This window comes from Anabrus simplex, chromosome 14, assembly GCF_040414725.1.
Source record: "Anabrus simplex isolate iqAnaSimp1 chromosome 14, ASM4041472v1, whole genome shotgun sequence".
NCBI lineage: Eukaryota > Metazoa > Arthropoda > Insecta > Orthoptera > Tettigoniidae > Anabrus > Anabrus simplex.
Genome location: NC_090278.1, coordinates 39577745 through 39602728, shown reverse-complemented (window position 1 = coordinate 39602728; position 24984 = coordinate 39577745). Strand labels below are relative to the sequence as shown.

At 37.4% G+C, this 24984-nt stretch overlaps 1 long non-coding RNA gene across 2 annotated transcripts in view; it reads left to right on the top strand.

Annotated features, from left to right (window-relative positions):
• The window catches only part of LOC136885742 (uncharacterized), a 59369-nt gene extending 43837 nt beyond the window's left edge, over positions 1-15532 (top strand). The window contains exons 11-15 of one of the 2 annotated variants that reach the window (XR_011019006.1): positions 1226-1379; positions 3811-3879; positions 3980-4885; positions 4981-5036; positions 14952-15532. This is a non-coding gene — a long non-coding RNA (uncharacterized lncRNA). Of the gene's footprint in view, positions 1-1225; positions 1380-3810; positions 3880-3979; positions 5037-14951 lie in introns of both variants that reach the window. The other variant, XR_010861603.2, reaches the window with a different exon arrangement.
• The last annotated feature ends 9452 nt before the right edge of the window (positions 15533-24984 follow it).

The following is a 24984-nucleotide window of genomic DNA, read 5'->3' as shown; positions in this document are numbered from 1 at the left end:
GCTCACTTGGCTTCCTTCTAACCAACACACATCCATCACTGGCACTAAGGCAGAAGTAGCTTTCATCAGAAAACACAACAGACCTCCACTCCATCCTCCAATAAGCTCTCGCTTGACACCACTGAAGTTGCAGATGGTGGGGGTTTGGGGTAAGTGGAATGCATGCCGCAGGGTGTCTGGCTCGGAGCTGTCCTTCAAGTAACCAGTTTCGAACAGTTCATTGCATCACAGTAGTGCCAACTGCTGCTCGAATTGCTGTTGCAGACGTAGTCCGCTATGCCACAGCCATACCCCGAATACGGCGGTCCTCCCTCTCGGTGGTGCCACGGGGACGTCTGGAGCCCAGTCTTCTTGCGAGCGTACCTTCTCGTGACCACTGCCACCAGCATGCATACACAGAGGAGACATTCCTGCCAAGTCATACTGCAATAGGGCGGAAGGAAAATTCACCTTCATGTAACCCTGTTATGTGGCCTCGTTCAACCGCAGTGAGCTGATGATACTTGCCTCTTCGTCGTTGTAAAGGCATTCTTGACCTACTCACAGACACTCCGTCCAATCTCACAGGTAACTAAGCAAACTTGATATGCAACATCATGGGGCTGCTACTAGTACCACGCTAAAGCGATTTGCAGAAAATTTGAATCAACATCTACTTTCAGATTTATGAACACACTTACCAATGTTTGTTAATTTAGCACAACCCTTTCTTGGTGTTTGGAAATGTTTTTTCACCAGTGTATATGGGAAGATATGAACATCAAAAGGAACACATAACCAGGAAAACACAAGGATAATTCATTATGGTGAGAGGGAGAAATAGAAAATCAAAACACAGAGGGAAATGGACAATCTCCACACCTTCATATATTTCTGTCTTCAAATAGATGGGCTCTCCTTTCATGAATCCCAATTCTTCTACTAGTTTTATTGCATACTGCATATCATCAAATTTTAAGATTTTTAATATTACTAAGAATTTTTTTGTTGAAAATGATATGTATCTTAAGTGGGGAATTTCTTTCCCAAAACTTTTATGGGAAAGACTGGGGTGCATCCATTATGCAGTGGTGTCCATGACGTGAATAAATACAGTATTAGTATCCTGCTACACTAGTATTTGTTTACTTCCTTTTTTTCATTTTATATCTTTCAAATTTCATTTTTTCAATTTTTATTTGTTTTCAAATGAGGAGAACTTTGAGTTCAGTATTTTCCTTTTCAGGTAGAAGACATTATTACTGCTGGTGAACATTTAACTTCATGGTGTACCCTAAGAAGTGATATGCATTCAATGCTAAAGCCCTGAAAAGTGACTAATAAAAGTGCATGAAGGGTAGAATTGTCTTTTCTCGGGCTATGATGACTTCAGAGATGAGGTGAGTTAAATTCTTTCATTCTCTTTTTAACATCATTCCACTGGATGGGGAAACTCAATAGCTACTATTTATTTATTTTTTTTCTTTTCAATTTGAGGTAATTCTCATACATCCTCATTATAGACCAGGGGTTTCCAATTTGTAAGGGCTCGAGGGCCATACTGGAAACCTTAGTCATGTTCGCAGGCAGCACTTGAATAATAGGCCAATGTTCGTAAAATTCTGCATATAGTAGGCCTACAGCAGTACCATTACACAATAATATGCACAATTCAAATGAAATAAAGGTTTGATAATTTTAATTAGGTAAAACATTATTTTACAATAGCATATAAGAGTGAAATTTGGAGCCGGGCTGAGTGGTTCAGATGGTTGAGGCACTGGCCTTCTGAAGCCAGCTTGGCGGGTTCGATGTTAGATAGTTCCGAAGGTGCTCAAATACGTCAGCCTCGTGTCGGTAGATTTATTGGCACGTAAAAGAACTCCTGCGCGACAAAATTCTGGGACAACGGCATCTTCGAAAACCCCTGTTATAGACTATTAAGCCTTTCAAATTATTATTATTATCATTATTATTATTATCATTTGGAGATCAGCTTTAAGAATTACAAGTGCATATCATACAGTATCCAAACCTGTAATCCTTATGGTAGCAGCAGTACCACCGACTGACTTATTTGCCTTAGAGGGACAGAAAGCCTGGCATACTCAAGGAGAGACGTGCCAAAAAGCTGGCTTATGGCAAACGAATGGAAAGATGGCAACAAAGATGGGAGGAAGATCCACAAGGGAAATGGGCTAAGCGGCTGATACCATGTTTAGTGAATTGGGTAGCATGAACACATGGTGAAGTTACTTATTACCTTACACAGCTCTTGACAGGCCATCGATACTTTCAAAAATTTCTACATAGAGTAGGCAGAGCGAGCAATCCATTATGTGCTTATTGTAAGGATGCTGATGATGCACTCACACCGTTTTTGTACATGAGCATTGGTCTACACGATGAAGGTGTTTAGAAGTTGAGCAAGGAGAACTGACACCAGAATCTATTGTCCTAGTGATGTTACAGAATGAGGAATGTTGAGATCAGATAGCTGTGTATGCAGAAATTATCCTACAAGAGAAAAAGAGTGATTTGGATGCTCATGAACGTCAGTAAAGGAGAAACGAAGAAAGAAAAAAGCCTGAGAAGGTAAAAACATAATGCCACCCTGAATTAATGAGAGAGCAGTTCTGGGCTGGAGATGTACATCATAGGAAAAGGGTGTGTGGTTTTTAGTGGGAAACAATCCCAAATGCTTGTGGAGTGCGAACCCTTCACAAGTCTCTCAGAAAAGATTTTCCACCCTCCCTCATTAAAAATGAATCATAAATGATATAATTTATTTTAATTTTTAGCCAATATAGGACTACTCAGGTTTATGGAGGTTTTGTTCTTTTTTTTTCAGCCCACTACCATTTCATCCTTTCTGAACATAATTTTCTTTCTGTTTCTGGAATCATTCTTCCTATTCTCCGCTTGTTGCCTTTCGTCTGTACTCTAGTGTGTTTATCTTTCATTATCCTGAGTGTATTTGTTTTGTATTTTAAATCTTCTATTGTAATATGTAACTCTCTCAAGTCTTCTTTAAATCCTGTGATCCATCTAATATTATTCTTACTCTTCCAAATTTTTTCTATTTTCTACTGATTCTGTTTTCCGGTGACTGTATTAGATGCCCTAAGAATGATATTAGTTTCTTTTTCATTGTGCTTGTCACAGGTACTATTTCTTTATAAATTGTTTCATTGGAAGCTAGTCTCCAGACTCCGTTTAAACAGGTTCTCACCATTCTCCTTTCTAACTTGAGTGCTCTATCTATTGCAACTGTGTTTGTTGTTTTGAATAATGTTTCACATGCATATGTAATTAATTTGTAGGTGGGTGACTGTTTTGTAGTGTTTCAATTTGGTTGCTATTGAGAAACACATATTATATGTATTCTTGGTAACATGTGTTTTAAGCAGATTATTATTATTATTATTATTATTATTATTATTAATTATTATTATTATTATTATTATTATTATTATTATTATTATTATTATTATTATTATTATTATTATTATTATTATTATTATTATTATTATTATTATTATTATTATTATTATTATTATTATTATTATTATTATTATTATTATTATTATTATTATTATTATAGATTGATGATGGTATTCATTGTATTTATAAGTACTTATTGTAACTACAGGATAGATCCTTATGAATAGGTGTAAAATGGAAATAATTGGTATGTGATTGAAATTGTTGATGATGGTGGTGGTTGATTTTGTATTTTAAGAGGCAACCAGTGTTATCAGCAACAACTGAAACAGTTGTAAAATTGATACCATGATATGTTTGCATTGATATTTTCTTATTCACTTGCAGGAAAGTGACTTGCACGTTTAGATTCAGTTTGATTGTTAGATCACGCTGTGATGAAGAACCCAAGAGACAGTAAGTACAACATTTCTTATGCTAGGATGTGTTTCTTCACTCACTGCCATACATTAAATATGCTGTTAAATGCAACTGATCTTTGTAAATTTTGTTGCAGGATAATTATGGTATTCATAAATAAAATTACAAAAACTACTTGAACTACTAAAAGAACAAGCAGTGAAGATTGGATTACAAATTTCGTTTGAAAAAACAAAATTTATGACCGACCTCAAAATTGCATCAAATGAACTTCTAATTGGCAATAATAAGATCTTTAGAGTAAACAAATTAAGTATTTAGGTGAATGGATTACAGCAAACTATTGAATTGTGACTGCAGAAAATGGAGATTGCTTTTCAGTTAACAAAAAATATATACAACAAAAAGAGCCTCTCCTGGAACTGCAAAATCTGACATTATACAACTGTAATCAAACCTGAAGCACTCTATGTTTTAGAGATACTCAATCTCCAACACAAAACACTAAAGCACCAAACAGAAGTGAAAGAACGTAAAATAATGAGAAAAATCCTTGAGCCAAGAACCAAAGATGGTGTACATTATCCAAAACCTAACACAGAAATATATTAAAAATCCCAAAATCACAGACACAATGCGAATGCAAAGAATTCAATTCAGGGGACACTTAGAAAGAATGGACCCGAACAGACTAACGCACAAAATACATACATTCATAAGGAATAAGGCTACTAGACCGAATTGGTACAAGCTTACAGAAAAAGACCTGAAGGCATTAGGATCACCAAACCTACTTGACTGGAATGAAACCAGGAATATCACTCACACACGGGGTTTCGAGGAAGAAGAGAAGACTACACAACATACATAGTCAGAGCATCGAAAACAGATCCAATCGTTGTGCATGAACAAATACTGGGCCAACAGGAAGGCTAGAAAGTGTTGATTTTGCGTGGTCCTAAGCAAACCATTCATAAAGAAGAAGAAGAATATAGGCTCTACAATGATTGCATATTTCTCGTGGATGATCTCGCAAAGGAAGGTAATATGAAAGAAAGTATTTACGTGAGATTTTACTCCTTTATTCTGAGAGAAAACGAGTGAAGAAAATATGATGTAACCTCTTGTTCTGTCAAGGCTGAAGAATACTTCAAGATATGAATCCTACACCTGGGTGATGTATAAAGATCAAGGTAAGAGATTGTTTATTGTTTAATGGACTAGTTTGAGCTTCTGTTAAGATTGTCAGGACATGTTGCAGTAGCTGAAAAAAATTATCACATCTTTCTGTCTGTATGGTATTTTACTGTATAATATAATAAATAGGATTTAAAAATAAGATACAACAAGCCAATGGCTTCTACCAGAGTGTGAGGGATGTACTGTGGAAGCAAGAAGTTCTGTATTTGACTTATGTGCTGAAATAACAAATGTGACAGGCTCATGGACAAAATTTGACAAAAGTAGAGTTCAGACGGCTGAGGAGAAATTCCTTAGGAATATCAAAGAGAAGACAAGGAAAGTAGAATAAGAAATGTGTAGCAGCGCTTGGGGCTTAATTAAACAATTATAAACCGGGCGAGTTGGCCGTGCGCGTAGAGGCGCGCGGCTGTGAGCTTGCATCCGGGAGATAGTAGGTTCGAATCCCACTATCGGCAGCCCTGAAAATGGTTTTCCGTGGTTTCCCATTTTCACACCAGGCAAATGCTGGGGCTGTACCTTAATTAACACCACGGCCGCTTCCTTCCAACTCCTAGGCCATTCCTACCCCATCGTCGCCATAAGACCTATCTGTGTCGGTGCGACGTAAAGCCCCTAGCAAAAAAAAAAAAAAAACAATTATAAAAGAAAAACACATTTGGAATATGTAAATAAAATGTAAAATCATTAAAACCATACCAAAAAATTAAACAAGGTAAAACACACGGAAACTAACGAGAGGATGTGGACAGCAGATCAAACTCTACGAGGTTGTGGATCAAAGAACTTTTGTGGGCAAAACTTTGACCACAGAATAATTTAGATAATACCTACTTATAGCAAATACTTTTTTAAAAATTATTTTATGCCCACATTGGAGCAATTTAATCAATCCATACACATTTAAGTATTAAGAGTATTAGCTACAAATTTCGCTATGTTTCTTCTTCTGCTCCCAGAACTTCTTCATTCTTTCCAACCTGGCTGCCCTTTCTTCATCAGTTATGGTGTACTGTTTGCATGTAAAAGTTTTTAGTTTAAGACTCAAGTCTCTGTTTCTCAGGATCCTCTTCTCTTTTCGGTCTTCAGTTTGCTGCATTGTCAAGCCTAACTCATCTAAATCATCTTGGACTTCTTTGAACCAATTATTCTTGGTTTTACTTTTCCAAAAGTATAAAAAAACATATCAGAGATAAGGCTTTTCAGGTGTTTGCTCTATTAACCAGCATTTTGTCTTAGGTCTGACACTAGACTCATCAGAGTGGGATGTGTCAGACCCTACCCACTGATGCTGGGGTGTATGCAGATGAACTTATCAGAAGCCCTTATAAGAGGCAGAGTCTGATAACTGCATACGGGAGATAAATCTCCACAATGGAATTATTGCTCGCCTAGCAATTCCGAATGGAAAATTCTAAGTTCCCATGGAGGGAATTAGATATTTTTCCACCAATAGAGCATGTCAAAATGTCAAAAAGATATCAGATGTAAGGCTTTTCAGGCGTTTGCTCTATTAACCAGCATTTCGTCTTAGGGCTGACACTAGACTCATCAGAGTGGGATGTGTCAGACCCTACCCACTGATGCTGGGGTGTATGCAGGTGAACTTATCAGAAGCCCTTATAAGAGGCAGAGTCTGATAACTGCATACGGGAGATAAATCTCCACAATGGAATTATTGCCCGCCTAGCAATTCTGAATGGAAAATTCTAAATTCCCATGGAGGGAATTAGATATTTTTCACCAATAGAGCATGTCAAAATGTCAAAAACATATCACATGTAAGGCTTTTCAGGCATTTGCTCTATTAACCAGTGTTTCCATTCCAAAAGTAGTTGGAAACACGTTTCAGTATAAATACTTATTTCTCTTAAAAACATTCAAGGAAATAAAATTAGGAACACTATCAGTAACGTAAACACAAAATAGGAAAACAAACTCTGATATAATTAAGTTGCAGTCTTTCAATCTTGCTGGTACCAGTTTTCATATAAAATACTTTAATCTGAAGTGACCACCTTCACCAAAGTAAAATACAGGTCATAGGAAAATATTTTAAAGTGAATCAGAATTACTGAGATCAAGCTTAATGAAAAAATAAAATAAGTTACAATACTGTTGGAAAAGGCTTGCCTTGTGGCAACGTGAAGATGAGTACAAGGCGTCCTTACACCATAATAAATTACAATTGATTTCTGATAGGAAGATCATTGGATAAACTCCTGTGACAAATTAAAATGTGAAATAAAATACAATTAAGTTACATTAGGAAATTTAAGATTTGTTTACCCCTAGAGAAGGCAAGATCTCCAATAGAGCACATATCTCCTGGACAAACACGTCCATTCTACATGATGCCAAAGACAGAATTCAGACTCCCTGCGACGCGCTTCCCAAAGGTAGCCCGCGCTAGATGGTGCAACCAGAAGCGGCCCTACAAAATTAATGGCCAATTACTGCACAGGAGTTACCTTTCAATTTATTTAAATCAATCAAATTTAAATATTTATTTGGACGCTTGTTATGAAACACCTCAAAGCTTGTATCTTGTGCAAGTCCCAGAAAAATCAGCATGTGCAGTACAGAGGGTTTCATAAATTTCAACGATAAAATTTAATACAATTTTAAATGATCCAAAATTGACTTGAACTAGATCAAATATATAAACTCCCACAACACACATCACAAAATGAAAAGATTGGAGCTTCAAAACTGCAGAACAGGATTGAAACAAGCAAATAGAAATGACAGAGGTGAAGACCGAGTTCTGAAGAAAGTATTTACAGAGAAATCAATAGAAAAGAGGCGTCAAAAGAAGTGGATGGATATAGTGGATTCAAGAATAGAGAAGAGAAGAGGATAGATAGAAGAAATATAGGAAGAAGAAGAAAGGACTTGTGGTAAGATAGGTAATGATGAAGGTGCTTGGAAACTGAGCCAGAAGAAAGCTGTAAACAAAAACTGAAGGGGAAGAAGAAATAAGGTTATATGGAGGGCCCAGTGCCAGAGGTGACTAAGCACCATCTGCCACATTTTGAGTAAATAAAGGAGAAAATCAAAAAGGGATTTAAAATTATAGCAGCTTCCAAAATCATTTATTGAAGCACCTGGACAATGAGAAAAGTATCCTCTTTCACAATGAAAAGTATTCCAAACATACTCTTATGCTAGTATGAGTATTAGTACTACAAATTCTACAAATTATGCCTTCTTTTGGATAATTAAACTATAATATGCCCTCTTCATCCTGATCTGCTGTTGCCTCCACTGTTGCCAGATTTCTGTAAAACTGATGATGAATGGGAGGAATATACTTCAACAGCTCCAATAGGTCAGTACTTTTTGCAGTCATTATCCTGTGCCCTTGCAGATACAAGATTGGGGTTGGGCCCTTAATTCCACTTGGGCAACAAACTATTCTCTTACTCAGATCAACGGTCACTGGAACAAGTTCTTGAAAGTTGTAGAAAGCTGTGAAGTTAAGTGGACTGTCTTTATGGAGAACAATGTGTCAAATATGAAACCATTGTACTTTTTGTCCTGAAATAGATGTTTTCCTGTTAGTGATCTCATTCTGGAGTTGTTTGTGGGAATAGAACATGCTACTGACGTGGAAATGAGGTTTATTCTTTCTTGGCTGTTTCAATTACAGTAAATCAGTTTCCTGGTGTAAAGACATCGGCCATGCCTGAATCATCAGTAGAGGTATTTTCTTCTGTCTGATATGTCCTATCATCGTCACTAGCAGTAGACAAGTTGGATACCGATGAGTTTTCATATAATATTATCCCCATCTCAGCACTTAGTCATGAATGGTTCACACATCAGTCGTCTTTCTTGTGCCAGACTTGCTCACTGGTGGCCGCACATTACAGAAACAATAAGACTGTTAGTCATAAGTGGCACAGCTAGAATATGATATTTTCTACAGTACTCGTTACATTGAAAATGTCATAATGACCCACGATGGCACTGTCACCTCTGGCAATGAGCCGCTCATATATAAAAGGATGGGAAAATGAATAGAAACATAAAATAGGATAAAGACAATGACAGTATCAGAAGAGTGAGCAATAGAAAGAGGAGACAAGGACAACCTCCCTATCTTCATACACTGTAATCTTCCAAGTAGATAGATGGAGGCAGTAGAATCATCATCATCACCATCATTTCTTCCCTCCAGCAAGCCGGGTGCGATTGTGTACGAGCCTCCTCCAGTTTGTCACATCCATCCACAGATGTTGTTCATATTTGCGATGCCAGTTACATCTCTGATTTTAAGGCTCCTTGAAAATTCTGCTTCTCTCAAACATCACAAGGTCTTCCTCTTGGTCTCTTTCCAGGAACATTGCAGTCAAAGTATGCTTGAGGAGTCCTATGGGGATCCATCCTTTTTTGTGTGACCATATCATTGCAATCTCTTCAGTTCTAGGGTTTCCAGCAAGCTTCCTTCCAATCCAATCTGTTGTTGGATATTCACATCCCATATTTTATCCATTTTTGTTTTTGTACACAAGAATGGAGGAACTTCAGTAGAATACATCCACCATATATCTTGGCCATCATAAAAGGCAACTTAAAGGGGCTATTAACACAGGAGAGTGGGTTCAGGTGGCCATGGGACCCCTTGCTGAGTCCGGCATTGTTTCAGACCTCTGACTTTCATCTTTCCCATCCAATCCCCCTACGTAAATTCTTGTTCTCTTCTGAGCTCAAGTTTGCAAGGCCTAGACTGTCCATCATGTTCATAGCTTTCATAGCCCATCTTGTTCTTTCACCAATACATTCATTCTTTGAAATGTCAAATTTCTTGCACGTTTTCTTCACATTAGTGTTAAGAGGGGATGGTTGCCCAGTTGTACTTCCTCTCAAAACAATGCTCACCACTCCACCATAATATGATGTTATAACCTTTTGATGATAATAATAAATATAATCAATAAAATATCATAAAATATATCATAAATGAAAATATTCAAAAACGTCATAAAATACTTGAAATAAATTAATATTACTCAAAATAATGTATCGAAATGTCCGTAGTATGGGCGCCAGAGTTCACCAGAATGGATCCCTCGAATTTTGATAGAGCATGATAAACTTTATATCCCAGGGCGTGTACATAATGCTGCATACTGGTACATCTGCTGCAGGCCTTACCTAACCTCCTGAAAATGACTAAATAGGTAGGAACTGCACCTAGGTTCATCAATAACTCCACTGATTCTAAAATAGCTAACTACATTCTTAACAAAATCTGTGCATGAGCATCTCATCAACACACAAAATTATTATACACATAAAATATTGCTGAAAGACTCCATATTTACAACAACAATAATGAAAACAGTGGGAAAACGAAAGCGAGAACTAACAACCATTTGTAGATAGTCCAATGAACAATGTACATATATGTAGATAAATACCCTTCACTGTCTCTGTATCAATACTGCTTGCCAATTCTCGTAATCAGCACTTCTAACATCACACAGATACTGTACCTCGTAATACTGTGTTCACAGACTTTAACACTTGTTGTAAAGATTTATACATTTAAGTAACACACGCTTGTCGACTCTGAACATAAATTATGGAAAGTCTGAGATAGCTTTTACCAACATATAATGCCAGGCCGCCACAAGTGCTACAATACTTAATGCGCAAGCACTCCACAATCTGTCGATCAGCCACTTTCCACGAACATAACAAGACTACCTTCACGAACGTTTGAAGTCCAGTCCATTGCAGCCGTGTCACTCCAGTACCGTGTATCATCACCACTTCCTTCCCGTACAGTGTGTCAGTACTCCTTCTTGTCCGTACCGAGTGTCTGTTGTAGTTCTCTCATACAGTGTATCTCGAAGTTTTTATAAACATCCGCTTCTCCCTTTCTCTCAGATGGTACGTCTGGATTGGTCCTTGCCAGCAAATCATGAGTGATGCTCTCGTCAAGACCATGCCCTGAACTCATACTTGGTCCCAAGAAATAAACAAACGCTGGGGTATATAACATGACTCATAGAACTTTCCTAGTACAATAACATCAACAAACACATCTCATCAGACACTGGGATGCCCGCATGAGTCATCCAAATTACCAGAGTCCAAGATAGCAATGTTTTCCCAGTACAAAACAAATTACTCATACCTACATATGTGGATATCTCCCAGCTTACAAATATAAATGACAAAATATACAAATGAAATAATAATAATAATAATAATAATAATAATAATAATAATAATAATAATAATAATAATAATAATTCAAATACTGACAATAATATCTCTAACTTCTACATACAGTCCGAGGGTGTGATATATGTACTATCACAATGTAGACTGGGTGAGCTGGCTACCTAGCTGTTAGCTTGCATTTGGGAGATGGTGATTTAAACTCCAGCCCTTAAGAGGGTTTTCCATAGTTTCCCATTTATACTCCAGGCAAATGCTGAGATTGTGCCTTAATTAAGACCACACTTGCTTTTCTCTCAGTCTTAGCTCTTTCCTGTCCCTTCATAACTGAAAACATATTTCAATAAACACTAATAAAATAATTAGATAATTGTTAAAAGTTATAGTAATGCCATAATACTAATGGTATTTTATAACGTATTAAATATGGTAAACCTGAATTTATAGACAATTTTGCACAAATAAAATACAAGGTATTAAATAATTCAATATACAAAGCCTTATGGGTAGCAAACAGTGTCAACATAAGTTATACTATAGTAATAATTGCCGGCCCCGTGGTGTAGGTGTAGCGTACCTGCCTCTTACTCGGAGGTTCTGGGTTCGATTCCCGGCCAGGTCAGGGATTTTTACCTGCAGCTGAGGGCTGGTTCAAGATCCACTTAGCCTACGTGATTACAATTGAGGAGCTATCTGACGGTGAGATGGTGGCCCCGGTCTTGGAAACCAAGAATAACAGCCAGGAGGATTCGTCGTACTGACCACATGACACCTCATAATCTGCAGGCCTTCAGGCTGACCAGTTATCGCTTGATAGGCCATGGCCCTCTGGGGCTGTTGCGCCATGGGGTTGGGTTTGGTTTGGTTTTTATAGTAATAATAATTTCTATGAGGCACATCCCAAATTGAAGATTACAATATTAGTTTCTACAAAACAAACTATGCACTATATTCTTTTATTTTCCCACATAGTCTCCATAACGATTGGGGCATTTATCTAACCGTGAGACAAGATTTTCAATGCCACTCTCGAAAAATGTGGTGTCCTGACCACTAAGCCAGTATTTCATTACTGTTCTAAAAGCCAGAAAGAGAGGAAACTACTCTTCCATATGAAGTGTTGTCGGTCTGCCACTCCACACACACTCAGTCAGCTGTTATCACTTTTGCGGTTCCCTTCTGAACCAACAGTATCAAAATAATAATAATAATAATAATAATAATAATAATAATAATAATAATAATAATAATAATAATAATAATGCTATTTTCTTTACGTCCCAGTAAATACTTTTATGGTTTTTGGATACGCCGAAGTGCCAGAAGTTTGTCCTGCAGGAGTTCTTTTACATGCAAGTAAATCTACAGACATGAAACTGACGTATTTGAGCACCTTCAAATACCACCGGACTGAGCCAGGATCAAACCTGCCAAGTTGGGGTCAGGTCAGCCTGGCTTACATGAAATCATATTATTTAAACAACATGATCTGGATATATGAGCGTTAGAGTGTTGCTCATGCTAATAAATAAATATTAGATTTGCGAAGCCTAGGGAATCTTTCACTTTCGTGCCTTTTGTGGCCTTTCCATTTCTACCGATACCTCATTTTTCTTCATTTTCCTTCTGATTAGTGTTAATGGAGGATGATTGCCAAGTTGTACTTTCTCTTCAAACAACACCACCATCAGATTCCAAATGAATTTTATTTTGCTACACACTGACAACTCACACTTCCACTGAAGTCTTCCACCAACTGGACAAATTTCTGCAGCTGGTACATTCTTCATACTGAAAAATTCATGTAACGACACAAACTTCCTGCCTGAACCACTGCTCCGATCGGCACTGCATCTTTCATTGGCTTCTGTCACCAAGATTGTAGGGCACAGTGTTACCAACCAGTATGGAAGCCAACTGAAACACACACAAATTTCCACTCTTAAAAACAAGTAGTCATTTGCCATAAGACCTATCTGTGTCAGTGCGACATAAAGCCAATTGTAAAAAAAAAATTGTTAAATTTAAAAAACAGTTACACTAACATCACATTGTTGTTGTTGTTCAGTCATCAGTCCATAGACTTGTTTGATGCAGCTCCCCATCAGCAACCTATCCTGTGCTAATCTTTTCATTTCTACGTAACTACTCTAGTCTGTTTATCATATTCATACCTTGGTCTACCCCTGCCATTTTTACGGCCTACACTTCCCTCGAAAATCCATAGCTCTAGCCCTTCAGTGTTGAAAATCATCCTAAGGATATGAGCTATGAATTTTAGGTGAATAAAATATAATAAATTATGAGAATATTTTTTTTTATTAATTCCTAAAAATTACAATCTTTCCTTAATCATCGTTATCCAGTCGATTAGATTAGCAGTTTACCTTTTTCTATCACTGCGTGAGCTAATGTGAGTCAATGCAGTTTCGCTTAAGCCCTTATAACTACATTTGGTGTGAACATTTTTCAAAAATCAAAAAATGCTAGAGGGTATTGTACCAAGGAACACATTACAGAAAAAATTATGTAAATAACTTAATTTGGCTAAGATTTGAATAAAAAAGAAAACAAGAAACAATCGATTTTAGGCTGTTTTTCTGGAACTGCATTTAGGCTGGAAGTTATTTTTGAAATTTGTTTTTTAATTTGATAGACTCACAATTTGAAATCTTTCCAGGCCCTTTGGTCCTTCAACTTTCGGCACAATTGAAGAAATTGCTTAATTTTACATTTTGCTAAGAAATGTTTTCAGTATTAAAACTAACTGAACAAGTCGTGGTGTCTTAAGATGTGTCCTATCATTCTGTCTCTTCTTGTGGTCAAATTTTGCCAAATCGTTCTCCTCTCACCAATTTGACTCAGTATCTCTTCATTTGTGATTCCATCTACCCATCTCACCTTTAGCATTCTTCTGTAACACCGCATTTATAAAGCTTCTCTTTTCCTTCTGAGCTGATTATCATCCATGTTTCACTTCCATACAATGCCACATTCCAAAATGTCTTTCTAATTCCTATATCAATGTTCAAAGTGAGCAAATTTCTTTTCTTAAGAAAGGCCTTCCTCACTAGTGTTAGTCTGCATTTTATGTCCTCCTTACTTCTGCCATCATTAGTTATTTTAATACCTAATTAACAATACCCTTCTTCTTTTTCTTCTTCTTCTTGTTTTATGACCTCTTAGGATCATCAGTCCATCGTTCAGGTCTCTTTGATGGGATTGTTCAGGATTTGCGGTCCTCCCAGTACTTCTTCAGACGCTCTGATCTTCGTGCCCTTTCCTCGGTTGAAAATATGCGTGTTGTTGGTGTGTTTCACGTAAGGGTAAAGTGGAGGTTTGTATTCTTGAGTTTTGTATTCAATTTTATCTTATTTTTGGTGTGTTCTGTTGCAAGGCCTAATTCCTTCAGATCCTCTCTTACTTCTCTGATCCATTTACATCCTGTTGTGGTATTTTTTGAGATGAGATTGTGTTGTACTATCCTTTAAGACTTCATTTCATAATCTAATATTTGCTGCATCGCCTGACTTTGTTCGACTGCACTCCATTACTTTTGTTCTGGACTTATGTATTTCCATCTCGTACTCCTTCTCCAAAACTCCATCCATACCATTCAGCAATTTCTCCAGATCTTCTCCAGACTCAGATAGAATAATAATATCATCTTGTAAACTCTGAACTTGAGTTATTAATGTTGCTTTTCTTTCCAGATGAATTGTGCTACCTGAAGATGAACAGTACTCCAGTCACCAAACTGGCTAAAAACTAGTGTAATGTATGTAAATGATAAAGGTATAAGAGTGCGAATTGGTGATGGGCTAAGGTAAGAGTATAAGGTATGGATATGGAGGAAGATACTGCTGGCAGAGTGCAAACATTTTGGTGCTAACAGTCATCAGTGGTGAGAGATGAGAGTGGCTGCTCAACACCATGGTGTCTCTCAACTCCCTCTACTAGTGATCGTCACCAAACTATCTGCAGCTTAAGAGTAGCAACTTCCTCTCATATCTATGTTCTGCTCTGTACATTATGAAGTCACCAGTTTCCACCCATGTATCACATCTTGTACATACATTATGGTAAATATTCTTAGCCAGTGAGTAAGTAGTTGAAGAAAGGTAAGTTCTGAATTCATACTTGCCTGTTTCTGTCTTGCTGTTACTACAAGTAAGGTATTGAAGATACAAGTTCTGCTGTAGAAACTCTTCGTTTACAGGTACAATGAATGGAGGAGCAAAAATACATACTTCAATGGATGTGGTTTTACGTCTGATAATCCTAGCAATATGGTAAGGGATAACACAATGTACACTATATCCTTTTAACTTTAGTTATGATGTTTACATAACCCGTAGCTAAACAGCTCTTTCCTGGCTGAAACCTGAAAGGCAATGGAAGTTTCGCATACTTATGTTGATTTATCAAACTCTGAAGGAAAATCAACCCAAATACATTTCTTTAAATTCCATTTATTATCCTCATTCCATAATTGTAACACTAGATCTGGCACTTCCCTTGCTATTCCCGTCAACCACTCTTCAATACATAATCGATATTTTGTTGTCGCTGGGTCACGGCTTTGGAATTCCCTTCCAGCCGCTGTCATGAACTCTAACTCAACAACAAAGTTTAAAATTGCATACAGAGATCACCTTTTGAATACCACTGATCGTTTTGTGTGATTGATGACATAGGATAGTTTGTGTGATTGTGGCACATTCACTAATAACACTGGCATTTTATAACACAGCTGAAGAACACTTGTTCTTATTATTAACATTAGGTTATTATTATATTTTTGTTAGAGAGTAAATGCAACTCTAATTGCAACTCTAATGGAACTCTTCTGCTCATGAAGTGCTCATTGCACAAACTAGTTATCACTAATACCCTCTTCAGACAAAAGGATAAATTTAAAACATCATGTCAACATGCACGGTCAAAACACTGGCATCTAATTGATTACATAATTGTACGCGCCTGAGACCAACGCAATGTGTAAATCACAAAGCTTTAACAAGTACTGACTACTGCTGGACGGACCACCGACTTATAGGGTCCAAGATGACCCTTCACATCCACAAGCAGCGAAGGAAACAGAGAAAACTTACGAGACCTAAAATAAACACAGACCGTCTCAAGGATCATAGCACTAAAGCAAAATTTCAACTCCTAGACGATAAACTGCCGGATGAATATCCTGAAAGCACTGAAGAACACTGGGTAACACTGAAGACTGCAATACTATCAGCTGGTGAAGAGTCGGTAGGACACCTTAGGGTCAAACACCAAGACTGGTTTGATAAAAATGACTAAGAAATTCAGACTCTAATAGACAAAAAGAGAGAAGCACACAAAGCTTGGCAGATCAACCCTAATTCACTCTCTAAGAAACGAGAATATCAAGAAGCAAAAGCAGATGTTCAGAGGAAAACCCGTGTTCTGAAAAACAGTTGGTGGATGATGAAGTCTCAAGAAATGCAACATCTAGCCGAAACTAATAACACTAGAGCTTTTTTCAGCACGATAAAAACCGTATATGGCCCAACAGCTTAAGGATTAAACCCTCTTAAATCTAGGGATGGCTCTACTCTTCTAAAAGACAGCAATTTCATTAATGCATGATGGAAAGAACATTTCCATGAACTGCTGAACAAGGATCCAGAGATCAACATAGTAGAAATCTTGAAAATTCCACAAAAACCTACAAAATCTCACCTTGGTGAAGTTCCTTCCTTACAAGAAGTTGAAAATGCTATTAAACAGCTCAAAAATAATAAAGCTGCCGGATCAGATGGAATTCCTGCTGAATTTTTCAAGGAAGGTGGACGGATTCTTGCTGAACATACTCTAATGCTCATAGTCAAAATATGGAACACTGAAACAATACCTCCTGATCTAAGAGATGCTCTGATAGTTATGATCTTTAAAAAAGGAGACAGAACTGACTATGGAATTACCCTTCTGTCTATTGCTGGAAAAATACTCGCTCGAATTCTATCCAACCACCTGATACCCCTCGCTGAAGACTACTTACCTGAAACTCAGTGTGGATTTCGACCCAATCGCAGCACAACAGATATGATTTTCTGTGCTAGACAAACGCAGTAAAAATGCAAAGAAGTACATCCACCTCTATACATGGCATTCATAGATCTTGCCAAAGCCTTTGATTCAGTTAAAAGAGATGCCCTGTGGAAGATCCTAGCAAGAATAGGCTGTCCTCAGAAGTACATAAATATTCTTAGATTGCTGCATGATAATATGAAGGGCATGGTTCTTGTCAACAATAACCCTGGAGTTGTTGTTGAGTATTCAGCCTGAAGGCTGGTTTGATCCTCCACAGTTCTGCCAACAGCTGTCATAGCCTAGGTGTTACTGAAGAGGCATACTAGGGAAATGAGGAGTGAGGTAGTTTCCCATTGCTTTCCTCAACCTGGAGAAAATTTTGAAATCACAGCAGGTGTGAAGCAAGGTTGTGTGATAGCTCCCACTCTGTTCTCAATATTTGTTGGGACTGTACTTCATCTTGTTGACAGGAAACTACCAAAAGGCATAGAAATTGAATACAGGACTGATGGAGGTTTATTCAAACTCAGTAGACTATGAGCCAAGAACAAAATTTCCACTCCATCCATCATTGAACTTCAGTATGCTGATGACAATGTTGTTCTTGCAAACTCTGAACATGATTTACAAGCAATCTTAAATGCATTTGATGAAGCTTATACAAGTATTGGCCTAAGCCTTAACATCCAAAAGACTCAGATCCTTTACCAGCTTGCACCCAACTCCACCTCCGAATGTCCTACAATTACAGTTCAAGGCAAAGTTCTGAAGAACATAGAACATTTCTCATACCTTGGTAGCCATCTCTCAGCAAATGCAAATCTTGATGATGCGATTCAACACCGCCTCAAATGTATATGGCATTTGGTTGTCTTCAGGTACGGGTCTTTGATAATCATAATATCAGCACTCAGAACAAGCTTTATGTGTACAAAGCTACCGTTATACCATCTCTTACGTATGGATGTGAAACGTGGACTACCTATAGGAGCCACATACGATGCCTGGAAAAATACCATCAACATTGCCTGAGAAGGATCCTGAGGGTAAAATGGCAAGATCGACGCACTAACATCAGTGTTCTGGAAAAAGCTAACTCCACTAGCATTGAGGCCATGATTATCAAGCACCAACTTCGCTGGACAGGCCACATCGTTCTCATGCCTGAATTCCGTCTTCCAAAACAAATTATGTACTCCCAGCTAAAGGATGGTCATAGAAAACTTGGAAGACCACAAAAACATTTCAAAGATGCACTAAAAACCAACATGGAAAAGTGTCAAATGAAAACTAACAACTGGAAAGCTACAACACGAAACTGTACAGTCTGGCATCGCAATGTCTGGGAAGGAACTCAGTGCTTCAAGCAAGAAAGGCAGAGAACAGAAATTGACAAGCGCAATGCAAGAAAACAACTTAAGCTCATGAAGAAAAACCAAACTACACAGCCAGTACCTAACAGAACAAATGTGTGTCAAAAACATGGAAAAATCTGCGGTTCTCACAAAAACTAAGTTCTTCAGAAAGAAAATCGTATTCGTTTACGAGGGATAGCCCATCACATAACACTGTATTAGCTTTTAATTCATGTACATGTATCACTGTTTATTGTCACACTTGTATTTCCATTACTTTATTATGTATTGTGTTCTGTTTATGCAGCATTGCTTATGTTTATCAGTTTGTATGTAACTTTTTCATTACGACTTTTTCTCATTCCTTTTCACCAGGCGAGTTGGCCGTGCGGTTAGGAGCACGCAGCTGTGAGCTTGCATCCGGGAGATAGTGGGTTCAAATCCCACTGTCGGCAGCCCTGAAAGTGGTTTTCTGTGGTTTCCCATTTTCACACCAGGCAAATGCTGGGGCTGTACCTTACTTAAGGCCATGACCGCTTCCTTCCCACTCCTAGGCCTTCCCTATCCCATCGTCGCTATAAGACCTATCTGTGTCAGTGCGACGTAAAGCAAATAGCAAAAAAAAAAATTCCTTTTTACCTTTATGCTCCAGATTTCTTGTTATCTTGTTTTATTTGTTGAGCTTTGTTTTCATTCTTCTTTATATGTTCTCCATATGTGTTATTTAGCTTAGTTATCCTTGATTTTATAATAGAATAGTACATCCCTTGTATATATTTATTAACTTGTAATTTACATGGTTAAGTGTAAGTGATGGCCATGAGCCCTAACTTTGTCACTGTTTAAGTCAAATAAAATAAAATAAATAAATAAATAAATAAATAAATAAATAAATAAATAAATAAATAAATAAAATATGTAATTAATTCTCTTCTTCTTCTTTCATTACAACCTCTCTAGGACCACGGACAGCTTTGTCATGGTCTGGGTTTTCTTTTTCTCCTCCCAGAACCTCTTCATCCTCTTTCTCCTTCTCTCCCGTTCTTCAGCTGATATTTTCAGTATCCTCTTCTCTTGTCTTCTGCACTGGTGCTTCTCTATCCTGTACCTTTCTCTATCATTGAGCTCTGACATATTGGTTGGTGTAAATTTACTTCTCCAGTTCTATGTACATTCCACCTTAATCCCCATCTCTGCCCAGTCCTTCCGGAGTTTGACAACATACTGTATTTAGTTTTTTTTCTTTACAAATTGTCAAAATGTATTTAATTATTCTCCTACCAATACCTAATATACATCTAGTTAAGATGAGCTTGCAATTAGACATGTTTCAACCTTACATAGGGTCATCCTCAGTGAAGGGTACATTATAGTAATCTAAAATCATTAGACACATGATAGTATACACTGCTTGTTAAAATAGTTTGTCATGTTTATATTATGCATAGTAAAATTTTTAAAAATAGAACGTAGAAAAAAGGCTTTTAATTTATTTATAAAAGTTAGTGGTTTTGCTCCAGTTTTGAAAAACAAGGTGTGCATGCATAGCTCAAATGTTGCTGAATCCAAAATAGGTTTGTGACTGTAAGGTTATCAGTTATGTATATATATAAAATAAGAATTTTTGACTGTACATTGCTCAGAATTTGAAAAGAATGGTATTTCTGTATTGGTCACGTCCACAGTAACAAGGAAATGCATTTCTTACTTGTCCATAATTTCTGCCTGTCTGTATGTACACGCATCACGAGAAAACGGCTGAAAAGAATTTAATGAAAATTGGTATGTAAAGTCTGCATATGAGCCACTTCAATCTAGACTCTAAATCATTTTGTTCACGCTGAGTGAAATGGTAGTTTAGGGGAAGGCCTGAAATTTAATTCTCAAATATTTATATTATTAGTGGTTTTATCGATGCATACTACATAACTAAAGTTATATAGAATTAAATTTCTGATCATTTGTGTCTTATACATTTTTACCGTACCGGCTATGATAACACAGATAATCATGAATTTGTATTTTTGTTGCTAAGTGCACATCAACGCCGAGCCACGAGAAAATGGGTTAACAGAATTTAATGAAAATAGAGTCAGGAAATAAGAAACTACATTCTAAGCTATAAACAATTTTATTCACCTTGGATGAAATTGTGGTTCAGGGGAAGGCACCTAAAATTTAATTTTTAAGTACCTATGTTATTGGTCCTATCGAAAAGTACTACATAACAAAAGTTATAGAGAATACAACTTTTGATCATTTATGTTTTATTTAGTTTTACCATACCAACTATAATAAGAGTGGTATTTCAGAGTCGGAAGAAAACTATATGTGAAGGCCTACAATATCGAAAGCGCATGACAAATGATCAATAATAACATTACATTGACCATTGTTTGTTGTGATGTTCTTTGTCTTTTACGCTGCCACTTGACTCCGATAGATGGGATTACTGATGCGTACCGAGTATAATAGCCTGACTGAATACTTGTGGGAAATAGCTGGAGAATTTGAAAACTTTCTTCTTTAGCATGCCATTCCTCTGGTTCATACATTTTCTGATATTGCTGGTACGTAACACCTGGTTCATCATAGTATTCCAGCTGTTCGATCCCTACTCTGACGCGCTGTTTTGAATGAGCAGTGTGCACACTTAAAGCAGGGGCTTGGTAGTAGTAGTAGTATGAGCTGGTCTAGAAGTACAATTTAGGCCGATCTCAAATTATAGCACCACAATTCACTAAATAACTCAAACTTCAACCCTGAAAAAACTCTTTCTTAAGAAAAGTTTCTTCCTCTTCACTTTTATTAAAGAGGGGGAGGGGGTTTCTCCTCTGGCTTGGAGGAAAAATTTGCCTCCTAGTCAGATGGTTTTTTTCTGCCACCAGTGTAGTTAATTGAGATTTTCCGACTCATCGGCTACTCCTAGGAAACACATTAGTAAAACAGTATAGTTTTTGCCCTGGGACTCTCCACTATTTGATCCCCTCCTCTGCCGCTGTAAAAAGACGAAGAGTGTTACTAATCACGGCTGTCTATGGCTTGGTCATTCCAGCTCTGGAACTTTGGACTGTTAGATCAGCAGCGCAGTACTGTTTGTTAAAAGTAAGAAAATGTGTGTTTTTTCATTTGATCAAGTATTTCATATGAAAGCATTGATTTTAATCATAACAGTCCTATTGATGTCATTTTAATGACCTATGTTCATTTCAGCTGGGAAAACTACCAAGACAGTCTTTCTGAGGATGTAAAATAGCAGATTGGAGAGTGAATGCCTGCCATTATAATGAAAACTCCCCAACCTGATTGTGATTGATGGTAGGCAAACAGGCCTACCATTACAATAAAAATTTCCTATCCAGTCTTCATATGAGGAAATACGTTTGGTGACTTTCCCGTCACGTTTCTATGCCAACGTTAAGAGCTATGCAATTTAATACCATCTTGCTCACATGTATATTACCTAACCTAGAATTCTGTGTACAATGTAGAATTCTGTAGTGAAGCACAAGTACATCAGCTAGTTTTTGCATAAATATGAAAATGCACTAAAATGCTCAGTCTTCAGAGTAAGATCTAACTTCACCTGCTCAATCTTCAATGTGGTAACATTTGCAATTGATGAAATTAAATTATGGTTTCCTTCTTGGAACTTACATTTTTATCATAAATAATATGAAAAAAGTTCCAAGTGAAATGAAGACCAAACCAAATTACAGCCAAAACTGGTTAGTGTGTTTTTGTGGGGACCTAAAAATATAATGCCATAAAGAGGGAATGTGCTAAAAAATGAAAAACAAGTTTGCTGTTAAATTTAAGGTTAGATCTGAACCTAAAAATAATGACAATGAAAACAAAGAAACAAGAGTTTACAATCATAATTAATGAAATAAATAAAGAAATAATACATGTTAAGAACACCAATATAGTAAAACATCAAGGAAAAATGTTCTTTTTTTTTTTTTTTTTTTTTTTGCTAGGGGCTTTACGTCGCACCGACACAGATAGGTCTTATGGCGACGATGGGATAGGAAAGGCCTAGGAGTTGGAAGGAAGCGGCCGTGGCCTTAATTAAGGTACAGCCCCAGCATTTGCCTGGTGTGAAAATGGGAAACCACGGAAAACCATCTTCAGGGCTGCCGATAGTGGGATACGAACCTACTATCTCCCGGATGCAAGCTCACAGCCGCGCGCCTCTACGCGCACGGCCAACTCGCCCGGTGAAAAATGTTCTTAGTGATGCAGACTCTACATGTTGCTTACAATTATGTTTAAAGTTGTTGTAGGAATGTCCAACATCTGGGTGATTTGCACTCGTTTCATGTGTGGATTAGCATCCGCTTTCTCAATAAACTTTAATTTTTCATCATTTGTAAATTGTCTAGCTTTCTTCTTCTCCATAACTACAGTAAAAACCTTGTTAATTCAAAGTTGTCGGGACGCAAAAAAATTGGACTTCGAATTACGTGATTTTGAATTAACCGCCAACACATACTTCGGAAATGCCAACCCCTGCGGCGTCACAATATATTCTTAAGACTTGTTACTGCATGCAATTAACCTTGATTCACAGTTTAAGGCTCTCAAATGCTATGGGAAAAAATCTATTTCCCAAATGTATCCAACAAGGTGCATTTACAGTATTCAAATAATGCACTTGGATAACTCACCGGCAAACATAACCCCACGCGATAAAATCAAAAGAAACAAAACATGATTCATAGACGAGAAGAAATCTATACTGGCTCCCCTGTGCAAGTGTTTTATTCATTGGATTATTGTACTGTATGCATTTTAGATATCTTGTGCTTGCACGGAAAGTACCTGACGCCCTTAAATCATCGCGGCTTATCGAACTTTCCTATGACGAGGAGAGAAAGTCTCTCGCTTCTGTCCACATTACCTACTTATTCTCTTTGCACATTACAACAGTACAGTGACTATAGTTGTATGATATTCCGCCATGGCACTTCTAAGACCCATTCATGCATGCAATCACCTTGATTCTCAGTTAAAACTTTTCAAAGGCCGTGAAAAACACTATTTCAGAAATGTATCCAACAAAGTGCATTTACATTATTCAAATAATGCACTTGTATAAAATAATGGCAAACATAACCTCACGCAACGAATGGAAGAAAAATGCTTTATTTCTTGGATTACTGTACTGTTTGGATTTTTACATGCTTTGTACTGGCAAGGAAAGTGCCCGACGCCCTTAGAACATCGTGGCTTTTCGAACTTTCCTATGACGGGGGAAGGAAGTCTCGCTTCCGAGTCCACTGCACAGCAACACAGTACCTTTCCCGGCTGGCAATTCTCTCCTTTAAAACCATAAGTCCATTTGGCCTCAGCATTAAAAAAAAAAAATTAAAAATGCAGTTTCATCAGCACTGACAATAATTTTTGGTGCGTACGAATTGATTATAGGCTATAAGCGACGCTTTTTCGCCATCTGTCGGTATCGTCAGTGTTTGCAGATTCTACCTCTCCGCACACTGCCTGCTACGTGATATTGTGGCGTTTTAAAACGCCGAATAAAAAATAATTACAATTCTGCTCGAATATAGCAGATATGAAGCACACTGTAGACACGCCGAAGTAGGTGAAGGTGCGCAGTTACCCCTGCACGTTCCGGAAGACGCGTTCTTTCATGACGTGGAGAAATTTTGAATTTAAATTTCTTTGTAAAATACTTTTTTTTTTTTTTCAAAACATAAAGGCAGTTTCGAATTAAAAGTCTGAATTTCGGTAACGGGACCGACATTGTTCTTCGAATTACGAATTATCCGTATTTTGAATTAAACTACTTAAATAACATGCAAAACCATACCTCATGCTTCGGGGAACGAGAGCTTCTTCGAATTAGGTGAGATTTTGAATTAACCGATTTCGAATTATCGAGGTTCTACTGTAAATGTACGCTGCAAACCACTATGCATAAGTACAGTAGGGCTAATTTACGTACGTTGTTACACAATTCACTTACAAACATAAAATTAACCACCAACGTGCCACTCGAGCTACTGTTGTGCGATCCAAACAAACACAGGCCCACATCAAACACTGGCTTGAGACTGACACACTCTGCAGCTGTAGGCTGACATGTTAACATGCGCCGGGGCCGTGAAATTTTCTCTACTGAGTCCCTACCTAAGCCCCCAAGCTAGTCGTCATGCGCGCAACATGGCCAGGAACGCTAATTTAAATTTCTTAAGGTGGGAGTTACGAACGTGCTAAAGAGTAATATATAAGTAATAATAATAACAACGTAAACGTTTCCACCTTTTCAATACTAAAATATATTCACAAAATTATA